This window comes from Pinus tabuliformis, chromosome 8 (genome assembly GCF_031772625.1).
Source record: "Pinus tabuliformis cultivar Carrire ecotype Pingquan chromosome 8, CPIR1, whole genome shotgun sequence".
Classification (NCBI taxonomy): domain Eukaryota; kingdom Viridiplantae; phylum Streptophyta; class Pinopsida; order Pinales; family Pinaceae; genus Pinus; species Pinus tabuliformis.
In genome coordinates, this window is record NC_142294.1 from 1698876411 (window position 1) to 1698895707 (window position 19297).

The window sequence follows — 19297 nt, forward strand, 5'->3', positions numbered from 1 at the left end:
CTGCCATTCTGTAAACAATATTTCTTTATGTGACTCTAAAATTCTTGGTAAATTTGCCGCTTGTCCCTGATCGGTATCTTGCCAGTCAAGAAATTCAGTTAATGTTTCTTGAGCTTGATCCAATTCTGTTCTAGCCTTTTCCGTTTGTTTACTTATTGATGCCGTCAATTCGCATAGTGGTTCTGCCTGGGCAATTTGTTGACATAGAAGCTTGATTTGTGTTATTAATGCCTTATTTATCTGTAATGCTTCTAATTTGAATTTGGCTATCTGTGGCACACCCTTTGTCTTCTCAAGCTGTGTTGATAGTTGAGCAATCTGCTCATCTTTTGACTTCAGCATTTGTTCATTTGCTGCCCTCAGTTGTGCCAAGGCTTCAGACAACTCTTTCTGCTTCTGGATTGCGCTGTGATAAATCCTCTGTTTCTCTTCCCGCAATTGTTGAGTTAATTGATTATTTATTGTTGTTGTGTTAACAATTGTTGTTCTGCCTGCTCCTCTTTCTGTTGTGCTTGCAATAAGAAGATTTCATGGTCTTTCGTTTTTAATAAAAGACTCACCTCCGATGCCTTGTCTATTGTTGCTGTCGAATAGGCTCCAGCATATTGTGATAGTTTTGTTAGGTCATCAGTGGGGTCAAATTCCTCCTTCCAAACCACATTGCCCGTGACTGTTTGTTCTGGGAAAAGGGAAGGTTGCTCAGTCCTTCTTCTCTTCCTCTGTCGTTTTACCACAGCTTTGTGCCTTGGGCTATAGAAGACATCCAAGGGAGGGATTTCTTCTATCTGCAAAATAATTTGATCGGAGGGGTCCTTTGGGATTATTTCTACTTCCTTTGAACTGGTAGGCCGCTGGTTACACTTGGAACCTGTTGTGAAGTGGTTTCCTGTGTATCTGATGCTTTCAAAGTTTCGGTGTCCTTTGAACATTCAAGACTACTGATAATTGAATCAAATTGCTGCCATTCCTGGAGCAATTTGGGATCAATTTGAGTATCCACATTCACCTCTATGTTGCTCTGTTTCTGCTCTTTAGTCTGGGTTTCCTCTTGCACTTTCTCCTGTTTTTCTGTTGTAACCGGCGGTTCCTTTGAATGTTGTTGTTCAGGCTCGCTTGGTCATGTTGCTGAGGTTGTTGCTAACAGATCTAGAGGCAGAGTTTGCAACCTATGTTCTCTAAGTCTGTTGAATTCAACTAACCCTTCATCTTTGTATTCCATTATGGCCAGCGATCTAACTTGATACATTGATTCAGCCGAGGAGAACAGGTCATCAAATTTATCTTCTATATGATCAAACTTTGTCAATTTGGCCTGTTCAAGAGCATTATAGGCGACTTTGTTGGGATCAAATCGCCTGTTAGGGAGAGTCGCTAGAGTTAATGATTTCATCTTCGTATCTTCTTTTTCCACATATTTAAAATCATGCAAAGTGTAGACACCACATCTCAGAGGAAAGGAGGGCCAGACCTGCTTCTTATTTTTCTTTAGAGTTTGTGTAACTCCCTCGGCAATAATATGATAGGCTATCTCCCTTGCCAGCAGTTTGTCAGGTATGTACAAAGGAAGGACATGAGGTTCGTCTTGGCTGCCAAAAATTCTTACATAAGCAAATTTCTCCTCTCCAAACCATCTTCCTATTGATGTTAAATCAATCCCTGATTGGTAAGAAATCTTGGGAGCAGGTTTATTAAAAATAGAATAATGAATGGGTAACATGAAGCCGTTGCAGACTTGGTACAAATGGTGCTTATAGGAAGTCTTCCAAAATTTCTGATGGTATATGTGAATAGGCATGGGGTCTTGTGGAGTCCACCTCCAGCCGAGTACAGGAAACTCAGAATTAAAACACAGGGTATCTAGTATATAAGCACTGTAGTAGAATGGGGGAATAATCCTTTCTGAGACGGAAGTTTTAGTTCTAAAACTAAGAACTGTGGTCGCTAGCTTATCTGACAGTATGGTTGCCCAATCCATTATCTCACTATTACATGCCGCTTCCATTAAGGGAACCATTTCTATAGTGAAATTAGCGGAATCGTGCAACCCCCACAATCTACACATCATTATCCCAGCATAACAATACAGAGAACATAGAGAATCAACAGAGTACTTACCGGAAGTTTCATGCTTGTGTTTCGCCGGATTTTTCCTCCATTCCCGAATGGGTTCGGATTCAGTTTCGTTCTCATTTCGGCATTTCTCCATAAATGCCTTGTTGTATTTCTTCTCTGGCTCAGGCAAATGATACATTTGCCTCAAATCAGTAGCCTTGAATGAACCGAAGATTCTCCCATCTCTGGTGCAGAAAGTTCTGTATGTGATTGGGATTTCCTCAATTGCCCACTTTACTACATCCGTATATGGGAGAATTTGTTCCCGAGCCACTATCCGATGAAGGAAAGAGTCGGCCAAGTCTTTCAAAGTACCATCAGATTTTCTACTTGAACCCATTGTAGCTTGTACTATCGTCACCTTTGGTTCTTTGGCTTCGATCAAATTATAGGTACTTTGCCAAGTAGTCTTGGAAAGTCCTGAACATGTAGTATCAGATATTAATCCTTTCTTTTTAGTTTCTGGATCAGCGATGGCTTGTCCTGTGGCTGGTGCAGTGGAAGAGACTGTGGTTTTCTTAGACTTCTTCCCCATTCTGCTTGAATCTATTACTTCGGAAGAATTCTGCACAGTAGTGGAAATAAGTGTAACACAGAGAATTGGTAGCGAAAACCAAATACGAGTGAGATATATTGATCAATGCATGATGAGGGATTAACTTAAAGTGGCCGCGGATACAATCTATGAGAAGATTTTTAAAGCTTACTATTTCATTAAATGGCCACTAAAACCTGCCAATCCTTTAAATGCTCATCATATCTCTTATCGGCCACATGATTTGTTTAAGCGTGCTTTGGATGTTTTGGCGGTTGAGCGCAGGTGAATCACTATTTGAAAGATAAGGCCTTAAATACGAATTAATCGTAATACCTCTACTTTAACTGCTTTTTGAAGTTTGCGCTTTTGGCTTTATCGCAATCGGGTGTCGGGGAAAACTTAAATCTTTATATTGACACCTTTTGAAATCCCCGATTGCCGATAGCGATATCGCATCGCATTGCATTGGGAGTATGGGCACTTTAAAAAGCATGCATGGTATATCCCCGATCGCCGATAGGGATATCGCATCGCATCGGAGCGAAAGGAACGTGATCGCATCACATCGGAGCGAAAAGCATTTAATCGCATCGCATCGGAGTGGGAGGCACTTTTGTTATGGGAACTTATTATTGCTGATATCCGATAGCCTACTGCATGTCATCGCATCGGAGAAAACCAATGGGCCTTTAAGTTATGCCTCCTTTGTCATTGCGATATGTGATATTGCGATCGCTTTATCGCAATGATAAAAGATTAATTATTTATATTATAAGACCAAATAATTGGTTTGTCAAAAAGGTTTTTTATAATGCTTTCGTTTTGTTTTTCAGACCTTTTTGAACAATACAAATTTGATACCAATTAAAAACAAAAAGGGACCCATTTCATATTATAGTTTTATGAATAAAATGGTATAAAATGGGGGGTTGTTGTAGAGCACAAAAATTGGCGATTCGCTGGAAGAAACAGTTATCTCTGAAAAGTATTGAAATACTTAAACTTTTTCAAAATAGAGTTCTCATCAAAGGGGAAAATTCTAATATAACTAGGTATATATGCATTCCAGGTAAAATGAAACTATCTTTGCTAATTTTTTCTCTTGTTTAAAATTAGATACATTCTAAGTTTTAAATTGGCCTCTATTGGTTGATAATGATAAAACATAAAACCTTTCCAAATCAGCTTTTAGAATTGACTCCTTTGTCATAGGTAGAGCCTCTGCTGCCAGCAAACGTTCATAGTTTCGACAGGGATACCTTTTAACCATGCTATTGTCCATTATCCTGCTCATTTGAGAGTATGATTAACAGAATGAATTCCAAAAAATGCTTTTCATATTTTGTATTCCTTTTCCACTTTTCTGTTATTTTGTAAGATAAAAAGCCATTGTCCTAGTTTGGTGGCCAGCTTAGTGACAATGCCATTCACTAGTAGTAATTTAACCGAACAAGCTGGCTCGTGATGAGACCCCTTGTCTTATAATTCTAAGCCATTACCCTGTTTTGGTATGCAGTAATGGTAATGTCGGTTAAACTATTTCCCTATGATCATGGTAAGCAGGCTTGTAATAAGACCTCTTATCTTTTATATCAAATATTTTAGAATTACACTCTGAGTAATCATAAGCTTTGGTGAGTGGGATGGAAAATTTTATCGTTAAGAGTAAATGGATGACAAGGTAAGAGTTAAGGATGCTGAAATTGGATTAGTTTCTATTTTTATATTGATAACCTTTTTGTGACCAATTTATAAACATAAAATGATTTACAATATTTCTAAAACTTGGGAAGTGTTTACAAAAATTGAAGTGTAGTTTCAGAATGCAATTACACCTAATTTCCCAGAATTATCCCTCTTGTTTAAGACTTCTATTACTTTAAAAGTAAATATCAACCCTACTTGTTTTGAGTAACTTTCAAGTATAGCAAAGGTCAATGGTAGATATCTCACAACTTTGTTTTCTAATGATCCTACAAACTATAAAATTCTAAAAAAGGGGAGAAGGGGTTACCTTCTCAATTGAAGAATTTCTTTAAGATAAGGCCATTAACAGGGAGAAAATCTCTCAAACTTGATAAATCTTGTAATATGAAGGTCGAATGGCCTATCTTCTCACAGATCTGAAATGGCCCAAGCCACATCTTTTGGAACTTGGTGTGTTTTCCCTTGTCCTCATGGGCTTTGTCCCATTTCAGGACCAAATCACTGACTTGAAATTGTTTTCAACCGAATGAGACTAAATCAAAGGATGACTTGATGATTTGCTGATGTTTAGCATGAATAACCTTGGCTTTTTCTCTTTCCTCTTCTAATTTTAAAATTTGGTCATGTCTAAGTTGAATAGAAGAAGAAGGGCTTTCCTCAATAAACTGCACTAGGGCTAGAGAAGGAAGAACAAGATTTGTTGGTAGTACTGCTTCTTTTCCATATAGAAGTTTGAACGGGGATGATCCTATGGAAGCATTTTGCATTATTCTATCAGCCCATAGTGCAAATATTAAGGATTTGTGCCATTTTTTATGATTTTTTTCGATGGTTCGCTTAATAATTTTAATCAGATTTTTATTTGTAGACTTTGCTAAACCATTACCCTGGGGATGGTAATTAGCAGAATATTTTAATTTAAATCCTCTTTTAATAGAGAAATCAAACATAGCATTGCCTGAAAAGTAAGATGCATTATCAAAAACAAGAGCATTTGGGACACCAAACCTGGTAATGATGAATTGATCTATGAATTCAATGATTGCCTCAGAATTTGTTGTCTTCAAAGGAATTGCTTCAACCCATTTAGTAAAATAATCAGTAGCAGTAAGGATATACTTATGTTGTTTGGAAGAATGAGGATTAATTTCCCCAATGACATCCAATCCCCATTGCTCAAATGGTTGTTCAATGTTGACTCGTTGCAAAGGGAAAGCCGGTTTTCTTTGCCTTCCACTAGAAGTTTGACAATTTCGGCATTTCCTTACATATTCACGAGCATCTCTAAACAGAGTGGGCCAGTAATATCCAGCATGAATGATTTTATGGGCTATTGTATCAGCTCCAAAATGTCCTCCTGCTGGTCCATCATGTAATTCCTGCAAGACCTTTTGTGCTTCAGGTTTTTCTAGGCATCTTAATAAGATTGAATCATAATTTTGCCTAAAAAGCACATCATCAATAATTGTGAAATTTTTTGCTTTTAATCTAATGGCCCTTTTGTTTTTGTAAGACAAGTTAGGAGGTGCATACCCATTTTTCAAATAAAATATTAAGTCAGCATATTGTGATTCCGAATCAGTAATACTTATCTAGTTGATTTCTTCGGTTTGATCTGTATCACATGATTCTAGAATGTTGGATGCTCCTGCCAATAACCTGCAAAAACCTTGGCCTCTAACAATCTTTGCTGGTTTAATTTCTAAATCATATTCTTGAAGTGCTGTAACCCAGTTTGCCCTTTTTTCACCTAGTTCTCTTTGGATTAATAGTTGCCTTACTGTAGGGAAAGGAACTATAACTTTTGTGTGGGCTTTTAAAAGGAAGGGTCTGTAATGTTTGACAGCTTTATATACAGCAAAGGCTTGTTTTTCTACCTCGGAGTAATTCAATTCAGCACCCTAAAGATTTGAACTATAGAATGAAATGGGTGCTTCCGAATTGTGATCATTAATCTGTGAGTATTGCTGCATAAGATAAATCGGATGCGATAGTATACAGTGTGAAATGATTAGAAAAATTGGGGGTATTTAAGGCGGGGGCATTAATTATTGATTGTTTGATTAAATCAAACGCTTCCTTTTCTGTTGATCCCCACTTAAAGACTGAATTTTTCTTAATCATAGTTTGAAGTGGCAAAATGATTTGAGAAAAGTCTGGAACAAATCTTTTGACAAAATTGATTTGGCCTAAAAATGACTGCATGGATTTTTTATTATGAGGGAAAGGGATTTCAGAGATTTCTTTGATCCTATCGGGATCAATATAAATGCCATCTTTAGACACAATAAAGCCTAAGAGCTTTCCTTGGTCAAGAGCGAAGAAAGATTTTTTAGGGTTAAGTGAAATACCATATCTTTTGCAGCATTGAAAGATTTGATTTAAATCATGCAAATGATTGGACTTCTCCTTAGAAAATACAGTAATATCGTCTAGGTAGACGACTACTGTTCTGTTAATCAACCCTTTAAAAGTTATATCCATCGCTCTTTGGAACGTCGCTCCTGCATTAATAAGTCCGAAAGGCATTTTCTGATACGCATATGTTCCCCATTTTGTTCTGAATGTGGTTTTGAGTTGGTCATCAGGATGGACCAAAACTTGGTTATATCCTGAGAAACCGTCTAGAAAGGACATTAACTCAGAGCCTGCTACTGATTGGAGTATCTGCTCCATAGTAGGTAATGGGAAATTATCTTTTAAGCTCGCCTTGTTCAAATTTCTAAAATCTATACAAATCCTAATGTCGCCATTTTTCTTTTTGACTGGCACCATATTGGAGACCCAGTTTGAGTGCCGAACGGGAAAAATAATCTTAGCTTTCAAGAGTTTATTTAGTTCAGATTTTATTTGACTCTCTAAGTTCAGATGTATTTTTCTCAACTTCTGCTGAATTGGTTTCTGTTCGGGAAGCATTGGAATGGTATGCTGGATGACGGATGTATCATATGTCTTTAAATCATCATATTTCCAAGCAAAAACCTGTTTATTTTTCCGTAACAATCTAATGAATGCTTCCTTTTCTTCCAAGGAAAGTCCTAATCCTAAATTAATGTTTTGAGGAGTTTGCTCAGTGCCAAGGTTTATCAATTCAAACCTTAGGGTAGAACTTTGGAGCTTTGTATTAGTCACAGGTTTAAACCTGTCTTTAATATCATAAAGATCCTCAAGCTTCACCACAGGCTTAGGGATTGAATTCTCCTTAGGTTTACCTCTCATTTGATGGTCATGCTCATTTTCCTCGATGATTTGATCATCATAGGACTTTTCGGAAGTTAAAAACTGTAAAATGTCTTCATCGTGGTTGAATACTCTCCAATTAGTTACATTGTCAGGAATTGATGGCCTAAAAAGCAATTCTACTGAAAATCTATCTAGGGTATAGTCTTCGGAAGGTAGGAGCTTGGAAGCAACATTGGCTGGCAGGTCGGCTGCCGAATTTTGAGACCTGGGAATAGAAGAAATATTGAATGCGGAAAAGTGGGAGGTGAGTTCCTATACCAGTGATTTATGATGTTTGAGATGGGTGGAAAGACAATGAATTGTATTCCTTACCTGTTTGATAATAATTTCAGAATCTCCAAACACTTTCAAATATTGGACCTTGAGGCCAATAGCTTTATATAGTCCTTGGACTAAGGCTTCGTATTCTTTTGTGTTATTTGTGCATTCGAATTCTAACCTACAGGACAGCATTGTTTTTTCTCCTTGCGGGCTAATCAAAATACATCCTGCTCCTGAGCCCTCACTAGATTTGGACCCATCGAAATATAACGACCAAAATAAAGTATTAACAATTTTATTTACAGTTTTCTCAGTATCATTGAAACATCTAGACCTGTCTATTTGTGAATAATTTTCGATCTGAGATGTAAAATGGTTTACTGAGAAAGGGGATGGTTGGGCAGCGAAGTTGCCAAAGAATGAATCTGATGAATAATTCCCCAAAATATTGTTATTAAATGCTATTGGTTGATTTTCTTGTTCAAATTCAGTAACTGTATGGGTCATATGCTTTTCCCGATCGATTCTTATTTGATTTGGCTTACCCTTATAGGGAAGCCACATATGTGACCAATCAGTAGAAATATACCCATGTAGTTTTTTAGACCAATCCCTACTTAAGATCAAACCATAAAATTCAGGTATATCGGCGATTAAGATATCAATCCTTTGTACTATTCTGAGATCAGCAGATAACCTGATAGTTACGGAGTTGATCTCTCCCAAAACCTGTACTTTAGTCCTGTCCAACTGTACAATATGAATAACATACTTCTGGGGTTCAATGTTCAGTTTGGAACAAACTGAAGCTAGCATTATGTTAGAAGATGCCCCTGAGTCAATCAAGCAGTTGTGCAAGTTTCTATTGTAGATTTCATAGGTTAGAAGGAAAGGTGGAGTATGAGAATTTGATCTATCTCCTATTAGGACTGCATCAGTAGCTTCGACCATACCAGAAGGTGGTTGACCTGTATCATTTGCAGCTTTAGCACTGGGAAGAGGTGAAGTAGGAACAACATTTAATTCTTTGAGAAGCAATTTTTGCTGATGTTTCAATTTACTAAGTTCAAACATGGTAATGTTTGCCTTAGTCTTTTCATGTCATCAACAATATTGTAATCCATTGAATCAGACACTACCAATGTCTTAGATGTTGATGGGATTGTTGAGGTTGAAGGTTGGTTTTGTGGAATTGTTACAGGTGGCTTCTTCGGGGGTACCTTTTCCTTTGTTGTAGCAACACCTGCACTTCTTTTCTTCGAAGTTGTCTGAACAGGTTCGGAGGTACCTTTACTCCTGGTAGTGACAGGAAACGCTTCTTCTTCATTTTCTGTATCGGAGTTAGGTAATATAAAATCCCACATTCCATGACATTCAACAACTTCCTCTTCTTCATCAATTCGTGTAGCTGTTTCTTCTTCTCCTTCTTTAAGATCTGAATCTGCATTTGATATAACATTTGGTGGTTTTGATTCAGTTTTCTTATAATTTCTAAAGGGTATTTTGGTTGAGGTTTCGGCTACTTGTTTTTTTATTTCAACCATTTCATTTGACATAGTCTTGAGGACCTTTTGAAGACCTTCCATGTCATATGGATCTTTAGGGGTTTTCTTCTTTGAATCATCTTTAAAAGAAACTTTTTTGGCTTTTCTATCTTCCAGAGCAGCTTTCTTCTCTAGAGCATTAATACGTTTCTCCACAGCGAGTGCTTCTTTCATGTTTTCAGCTAAAGTAGGTTTTCCAGCCTTGTCTACAAAAATAGCTATATTGGAAGGTAGGGTAGTTATATACCATTCACTTCGGATTTGTTCACTTGGTTTGGAGGCCGTTGGGATTTTATTCAAGATTTTATTGAATCGCGCATTAAATTCCTTAATTGGTTCCCTATGCTCTATCCTAAGATTGGAGAGATCATTTATTAGTGTAGCCAAAGACCTATCATCACCATACTTAGTAAGAAACTGTTCTTGGCAAGTCGTCCAACTGGTAATGGAACCAGAAGGTAAAGAAAAATACCAGGATCCTGCTGATCCTTGCAAAGTATAAGGGAAAAGCCTAATGACAACATCTTGCTCTGTTACTCCCTTCAAGTTAACTGCCAACATGAAGTTATTAATATGTTCCTTAGCTTGTGTTCCATCATCTCGGTTAAACTTGGGTAGCCATTTTTCAGGTGCATTAGGTAATGCATGCAATGGGGCAGGCATATTGACTGCACCAGGCCTGGTCCATGGATCTGCCATTGTAACCACAGTAGTGGATATATTACTGTTGAACTTACAGTAGTCTGGGAAGGAGTTAATATTAAGGATTGAGTAGTTTGGGATGCTGTAGTTGCTAATCTCTGATGAACAGCAATGTGTGATGAGGGAGTGGATGGTTGACTTCGCACGGGGGAAGGTGAGATGGAGGATGTGGATGAAAGTTCTTCACTGTCAGATCCTTCAGTGTTTTTCTTCGCTTTTTTCCTTTTGGGTAAAGGGAACTCAGTAGGTTCAATACCGAGCTTTCCACTCTAAAGTCTGGTGAGAGGGTGAGGTAAATTGAATTGCGAAGTCGCACTGCCTTGCGATACCTCAAATTTCTGTGGTGAAATCGAGAACCTCTGAAGTTTGTGGATAAGAGACTGAACTTCAGGGGATTCAAGACTTAGCTGTTCTAGAGTATGATGGGTTTGAGCAGTGGTAGTTGATTCCTCTTCTTCTTGTTTGGATACTAGAGAACCAACATGCAATTGGGAAGTATGAGGTGATGCGGATGGAGAATTACTCTTAGAATGGCCTGCAGATTTGGGTTTGCTTGCCATTCACAGTTGTGGCCCTCCTTCTAGCGCCAAAAATATTGATGCCCCGAAAATCATTGTATCAATATTGGGGGATAACCACCCAGTCCGGACCTTAATACAGCTCCTTTTCCGTTTGGACTGGTGGCTCCGACTGGGGATAATGAGACCAGTTTCCCAGCAATGAATAAACGGGATGAATGAATGATTGATTGACTAATCTAATGATAGGCGAATAACTTAATTTATCAGCGAAATAAAAAGAATTACTACTAATCCCGGGAACTATTGTACTTTGAAGTGTAGTGCTTAATGATCTATGTTTATTAACAGGCATGTAGATGACTCCATCTAATAAACATGGACATTTACTCATTCAAGGATTACTTTGCTTAAATAGTTAAACAAGGTGATTAATGTAATATTGCTACACTCATCATTTATATCATCAATACATATATGATCAAAAGAAAAGCATTACCATAAACATCCAATAGTGGAGGGAATAAAGAAATGTTGTTAAAACACATACATATATTAGATAATAGCAAAGGCGATCAAATAACAATTCATATAAAAAGAATGGATTCAGACATAGATAATAGTACCATATGAGCTACGAGTCACTCTCCAATATCAATCGCTATTTGAAATTCTTCCTCTAACGCAGAAATACTTTTAAACAAAGACAGTAGTGCACATTTGCATAAAAGCTTCTTTGCCAAAATCAGAATGATTGGTCCAGTTTTATAAAAGAATATACCTGAAGTACAGTAGTGCAACTTCAGGTTTTAAGTCAAGTACAAAACTTTACGACCCTTTCTAAAAACATGAAAGGGTCTATAAATACTGAATTAAACTAACTATCTATGAAACTGAAATCCTACTTAATTGGTATCAAATGATCTTGAATATCTTTTTCTCAGCAACCTGGCAGTCGGCGGCATGAATCATCAAGTAGGTTGTTTGCCTTTAAACTTGAGCTGACTTATCGCAAGCATTGGCTCCACTTCGGGCGGTCTGTTGAGGCGAGAGTTAAGCTGGGCAGCATAGGTGGCATCCTGAATATCGGGGATAATATACCCGATTGCATCTGTAAGGCATTTGAGGGCGGCTCTTTGACTGTGTGGTTTTACCAAGAAAAACCAATAGGTGTCCCATGTTAAACTGTTAATTCCAGCAATTAATCTCCCCTTTTCCTCTAGATCTGGATAACATGACTGCTCCAATGTTTTCACCGAAGTCAATTTACCTGGAGTGCATTGGGAAATCATGTTTGACAAGTAGAGAGTATTATTAACCAATTCAACCAAATTACTTGTGGTTGATTTGCATCTTGAAATTGCCCTCTCTGCTTTCATTAACTACCATTCTATAAACAATATTTCTTTATGTGACTCTAAAATTCTTGGTAAATTTGCCGCTTGTCCCTGATCGGTATCTTGCCAGTCAAGAAATTCAGTTAATGTTTCTTCAGCTTGATCCAATTCTGTTCTAGCCTTTTCCATTTGTTTACTTATTGATGCCATCAATTCGCATAGTGGTTCCGCCTGGGCGATTTGTTGACATAGAAGCTTGATTTGTGTTATTAATGCCTTATTTATCTGTAATGCTTCTAATTTGAATTCGGCTATCTGTGGAACGCCCTTTGTCTTCTCAAGCTGTGCTGATAGTTGAGCAATCTGCTCATCTTTTGACTTCAGCATTTGTTCATTTGCTGCCCTCAGTTGTGCCAAGGCTTCAGACAACTCTTTCTGCTTCTGGATTGCGCTGTGATCAATCCTCTGTTTCTCTTCCCGCAATTGTTGAGTTAATTGATTATTTATTTGCTATTGTGTTAACAATTGTTGTTCTGCCTGCTCCGCTTTCTGCTATGCTTTTATTAGCTGTGCTTGCAATAAGAAGATTTCCTGGTCTTTCGTTTTTAATAAAAGACTCACCTCTGATGCCTTGTCTATTGTTGCTGCCGAATAGGCTCCAGCATATTGTGATAGTTTTGTTAGGTCATCAGAGGGGTCAAATTCCTCCTTCCAAACCACATTGCCCGTGACCGTTTGTTCTAGGAAAAGGGAAGGTTGATAAGTCCTTCTTCTCTTCCTCTGTCGTTTTACCATAGCTTTGTGCTTTGGGCTATAGAAGACATCCAAGGGAGGAATTTCTTCTATCTGCAAAATAATTTGATCGGAGGGGTCCTTTGGGATTATTTCTACTTCCTTTGAACTGGGTAGGCCACTGGTTCCACTTGGAACCTGTTGTGAAGTGGTTTCCTATGTATCTGCGGCTTTCGAAGTTTCGGTGTCCTTTGAACATTCAAGACTGCTGATAATTCAATCAAATTGCTGCCATTCCTGGAGCAAATTGGGATCAATTTGAGTATCCACATTCACCTCTATGTTGCTCTGTTTCTGCTCTTTAGTCTGGGTTTCCTCTTGCACTTTCTCCTGTTTTTCTGTTGTAACCGGCGGTTCCTTTGAATGTTGTTGTTCAGGCTCGCTTGGTCTTGTTGTTGGGGTTGTTGCTAACAGATCTAGAGGCAGAGTTTGCAACCTCTGTTCTCTAAGTCTGTTGAATTCAACTAACCCTTCATCTTTGTATTCCATTATGGCCAGCGATCTAACTTGATACATTGATTCAGCCGAGGAGAACAGGTCATCAAATTTATCTTCTATATGATCAAACTTTGTCAATTTGGCCTATTCAAGAGCATTATAGGTGACTTTGTTGGGATCAAATCGCCTGTTAGGGAGAGTCTCTAGAGTTAATGATTTCATCTTCGTAGCTTCTTTTTCCGCATGTTTAAAATCTTGCAAAGTGTAGACACCACATCTCAGAGGAAAGGAGGGCCAGACCTGCTTCTTATTTTTCTTTAGAGTTTGTGTAACTCCCTCGGCAATAATCTGATAGGCTATCTCCCTTGCCAGCAGTTTTTCAGGTATGTACAAAGGAAGGACATGAGGTTCGGCCGGGCTGCCGAAAATTCTTACATAAGTAAATTTCTCCTCTCTGAACCATCTTCCTATTGATGTTAAATCAATCCCTGCTTGGTAAGAAATCTTGGGAGCAGGTTTATTAAAAATAGAATAATGAATGGGTAACATGAAGCCGTTGCAGACTTGGTACAAATGGTGCTTATAGGAAGTCTTCCACAATTTCTGATGGTATATGTGAATAGGCGTGGGGTCTTGTGGAGTCCACCTCCAGCCGAGTACAGGAAACTCAGAATTAAAACACAGGGTATCTAGTATATAAGCACTGTAGTAGAATGGGGGAATAATCCTTTCTGAGACGGAAGTTTTAGTTCTAAAACTAAGAACTGTGGTCGCTAGCTTATCTGACAGTATGGTTGCCCAATCCATTATCTCACTATTACATGCTGCTTCCATCAAGGGAACCATTTCTATAGTGAAATTAGCAGAATCGTGCAACCCCCACAATCTACACATAATTATCCCAGCATAACAATACGGAGAACATAGAGAATCAACAGAGTACTTACCGGAAGTTTCATGCTTGTGTTTCGCCGGATTTTACCTCCATTCCTGAATGGGTTCAGATTCAGTTTCGTTCTCTTTTCGGCATTTCTCCAGAAATGCCTTGTTGTATTTCTTCTCTGGCTCAGGAAAATGATATCACATCGCATTGCATTGGGAGCATGGGCACTTTAAAAAGCATGCATGGTATATCCCCGATCGCCGATAGCGATATCGCATCGCATCGGAGCGAAAGGGACGTGATCGCATCGCATCGGAGCGGGAGGCACTTTTGTTATGGGAACTTATTATTGCCGATATCCGATAGCCTACTGCATGTCATCGCATTGGAGAAAACCAATGGGCCTTTAAGTTATGCCTCCTTTGTCATTGCGATATGCGATCTTGCGATCGCTTTATCGCAATGATAAAAGATTAATTATTTATATTATAAGACCAAATAATTTGTTTGTCAAAAAGGTTTTTTATAATGCTTTCATTTTGTTTTTCAGACCTTTTTGAATAATACAAAGTTGATACCAATTAAAAACAAAAAGGGACCCATTTCATATTATAGTTTTATGAATAAAATGGTATGAAATGGGGGGTTGTTGTAGAGCACAACAGGTTAACATAAGTTTTGTTAATATAAAATTAAATTTCAATATTTTATTTTTTATTTTTTATATGTTTATACTAATTTACTTAATTATTTATTTTGAACTTGATGATTGGGTACAACACTAAAATGTTGCCTACGAAAAGGAATAAATTGCATAGCCATTGAAAAAGACTCACTAACATGTAGTTTTATTCAACAAAGAATTAATGTTATTCAATTTCTTCCAGATGCAATGCAAAATGTTGATCTGAGGAAAGGACATTTTAATGAATCACCTGTGGCTAAAAAAGAAAAAGGAACCTCAATCACCATCAGATGGAATGATTGGAAAGGAATACTTTGGGAGAGTTGCAAACATCAAAGATCTACCAGAAGAGGAAGATAACCAAACTATTGGAAACTAGATCACTACTGAGAGGGGGGGATGAATTAGTAGTTACAACCCTTATATCAATTTTAAATCTTTTTATGGGATTATCAATTTGCAACACACATCCACAATATTATCTTATGAAAGCATGAAAGCAACAATAGACCCAAAGCATAATAATTATGGAAAGCATCAACACAAATAATCTCACATGAAGACACATGTATTTCTGGTGAAAACCATTTCAGGAGAAAACCACCCTGCTGCTACTGTGTTGTTCAATTATTTTATTAATCTGCTGAACAAGATTTTACATGGATTAGCTTACAACCATAAGACAGAAGACTTGGCTTCCTTCATAGTATGTTGGCATCTATTAGTTAGGAAATTTTTGGACTACCATTTGCTAAAGGCCACCATGGTCAACAATCCTTGCCCAACTCCCGTTGGACTATCCAACTTCTATTAGATGGAGAAATATGTTCCTTGTTCTGAATCCACCAAATCACTATTTACTTTGAAGCCTCCATGCTTTCACTTCCCTCGTGTGAATCATGTTTCATATATTTTCAAATTGGGTTCTCAATTTGCTTAACATGAGCAACCCAACAACACCATCATTCTACATATTAAATGTGAATAAAAAACTAACCCAAAGGAGGGAAATTCTTCTCTTCTTCTCACACTAATATATGCTCTCTAACACATCATAAGATACCAATTCTATGACATCTTCAACACAAACTTTGAATTTGCTTCTCAATTTTATCTCTGATTTTTGCATATAATACTCTGATAATGCAAAACTATGTGAGCAGTGGTTGCAATATCTACTCACTCTTAATTCTCTCACAATGGAATACTCTCACACTCTCAATGGAACCAACTAAATAGAATCAAATCCTTCCTCTATTTATCATTTTATGGAGTGATTCAATCAATAATTGCAACTACATGATGGAGATTTGTTCATATGATTGATTTGATTCAAAATTTCGCTTCTTGACTTGATCAATCCACTAAATATACTTAATGAGAGATATTATTCACTTTAACCATCTTCTAGAAGTTAGTTAACCTTTTTCTGACCTTTACATGGAAAAAATCGAACAAGAGATGCTGGAAAAACAAATAAAGTACATGAGATGCACGAGGAATCTAGAGAAAAACACTTCTAGGATGTATACGTGGGTTTCCTTCATAAAACCTACATGTACGTAGTTTTCCTTCATGAAAGTAGTGTAGAACCTCTAAAATCCAAGTTTCCAACTTGTTTTGGCCACATTTGGAACACAATTTTAGGAGGGTGTGAGGGACACGATAAAAAACCTCTAGCACCTGTAAAACCTACTGAAGCATCCTCCAACACTTACAGATCCTCTCTAAACTCTATGTATTATATCATCAACTTGAAGACCTAATCCAAGACATGGAGACCTAATCAGTAAATATCTTCAACTCTAATTCTTGTAGCATCAACGAACACATTCTTGATCATTGAATGTGACCAAGAATATCATCACATCTCCAATAAAACTCCTCCTCTACACAGTTGATCATAATGGGAAGGTAATCATGATCATAACAACATGATCATGAGGAACGTGGCATCCTTTGCTCACACTCTATATGCAATACCTGCAAATCACATCTACATCTCCATGCTAGTATACATTCCAAGACTAATGCACACATCATTCATGTATAAGCCACCTACAACCAAAATGTACATCCATGTGTTAACCATCTCTCCTGCAACCCATGCTACCAGGTTGACAATAATTCCAACCAACAACACATATGCAACATTGCAACACACATCAATGCCAACAAAACTTAAAGAACACAATACTATGGAAGAACACAATAATTAAGTTCTAGAAGCTGACGAGCATGGATTTTATGATATTGTTGATTAAATTTAAGTTACGCTTGCAAATCAAGCTCAATTTTGAGAATGATTCATTACTTATACTTGTAATGTTTTGACTTTGAGATTTTATAATAAGAATAAGTATTCAATTATTATTCTTATATGTTTAATATTTGCATTATCTGATTTTCACTATAATTTTTTATGTGAATTATTATTTTTTGAAAAAAATTGTGAATATTATTATTTTTTGAGAAAAATTCATAGAAAATGCTAATTTTTAACCATTTTTTGTTAATTTTTTCTCATAAAAATCATTTAATTGACATGTCATTTTAACCCAAAAAAAAAAAATCTCAAAAGGTGTTATTTTTATTATGTCTATATTCAAAATGTGTAATTTTTTTGTCAATATTTAAAATTATTATTTTTTTAGGGACAATTATTTGATTTACATTGTAATATTAATTAACAATACATAAATATATTGAAAATTCTAACTTTTAAATATTGACCTTTTTTCTTTTTAACTATGCCAAAAAAACAAAGATTTCATTACAAAAACAAAAAAACACAAACCTAAAAGACACTTAGCGGAAAAACCTCACGAAAGAAGAAGAAGACAACTACTTCAAAAATTGTTAAATTTGAAAAATAATTATCCATACTTAATACATTAGACAATTTAAAGTGTTAAAACTAAGCTCCTCAGAAAAAGGGGTTATGTTGCATCAACACTTTTTGAAATCAACATGAAAAGCACTATTATTTCAAAAAAATGTTTGTTAAGAAAATTTAAAGTGTCAAGAATATGTTTTAAAAAAAATGTGTATTCTGAATCAATTCTTTTCAAAATAAGATGATTTTTTGCTATTTTTAATTTGAAAACTTTCAAATTCTTATTTTATTGGTAACTATGTCAATATGAAATACAATATGAAATAAGTATTTTAATCTTTAATTATAGATTGATACTTATTGGTATTTATAATAATTTGATTTCTATAATTACACTAATCATATATATTATAAAAATAATACAACTCATTATCTTTCACATATTAATATTTAATTTATTATTAAAAAGATTACATGAGAAATCATTATTTTTGTTTTATCCTATAAATTATAATCATCATCAGAATGGTGTGAATGTGCCATTTTAGTTAGCGGTCATTTATGTTTATGAATATTCTACTTATTATATAGCTAAGTACATAATTAAGTGTATGGAACTAATGAGTATATGAGTGTGTTCTTTATGCTATATATGTTAGTACATATATTTATGTGTATTAACGTTACTATGTGTTGTTTTCATGTATGATTACATCGTGTATAAACATGAGTGTCTTGTTTAGGTTAGATGTGTTAATTTATGTGCATGTAAGTTTTGTTTATGCTTATAAATGTGTTATTTATGTGAGGTTGTTACTAGATTTGAAAATAAATTTTAACAATATAGTGTTGTTGAAACAAATGTTAGAAATACGTATATGACTTTATCACTTTTTAATAGTATTTTTCTAACATTAATTTAGAGGCATTAATCTAGTAGTTTCATATTAGGAAATATAAACCTTATATTTCATCGCCACCATTGATTTATTGGTGCATTAATTTTTATTATGATTTTTGTGTCTAAAAAGTAATAAAAATCCAATAATTACAATCATCTTCAAGGTCGAAATTTTTTTTTGAAATGAATACAATATACAAGGCAATATTTGACGATCCTAAGACTAGGTCTTCTAAGTAGATATATAGGAGACAAAGGGTGCAATTATAATAAAATGGGACCATGAGGGGTTCTATACTACACAACAATATAATGATAGAAATATAATTACTCAAGATCTAGGGCATAATAAGGGGTTTTAGGGTTAACATGGGGCTTATATAGGGCTTAACATGCCCCTCCCCTTCAAAATGTTATTATCAACACTTGACCATATGTGGGTGTTTATGCATGAAAATTTCATCTTCTCGTGTCTCTTTTTACACTGGTGGGTTTTCCATTTGATGAGGTGCTCAATAATTGCTCGATCTTTTAGTTACATAGTCCTTGTTTCCAATTATTTTTTTTGGATCTAGTAATATTTTCTCTTGTTTATTACTCTCTAGTAGAATGGTTTGGACTAGGATCTTTTCATTAATTATCTTCTTTAGACACCATTGATTATCTTCTTTAAGCAAGAAACATGGAAGACTAGATGTACACATGAATATAGAGGTAGCTCAAATTCGTAAGTTGTACATCCAATCCTCAACAACACCTTATAGAGGCCATAATTCCTTGGATCTAATTTATTGTCCTTC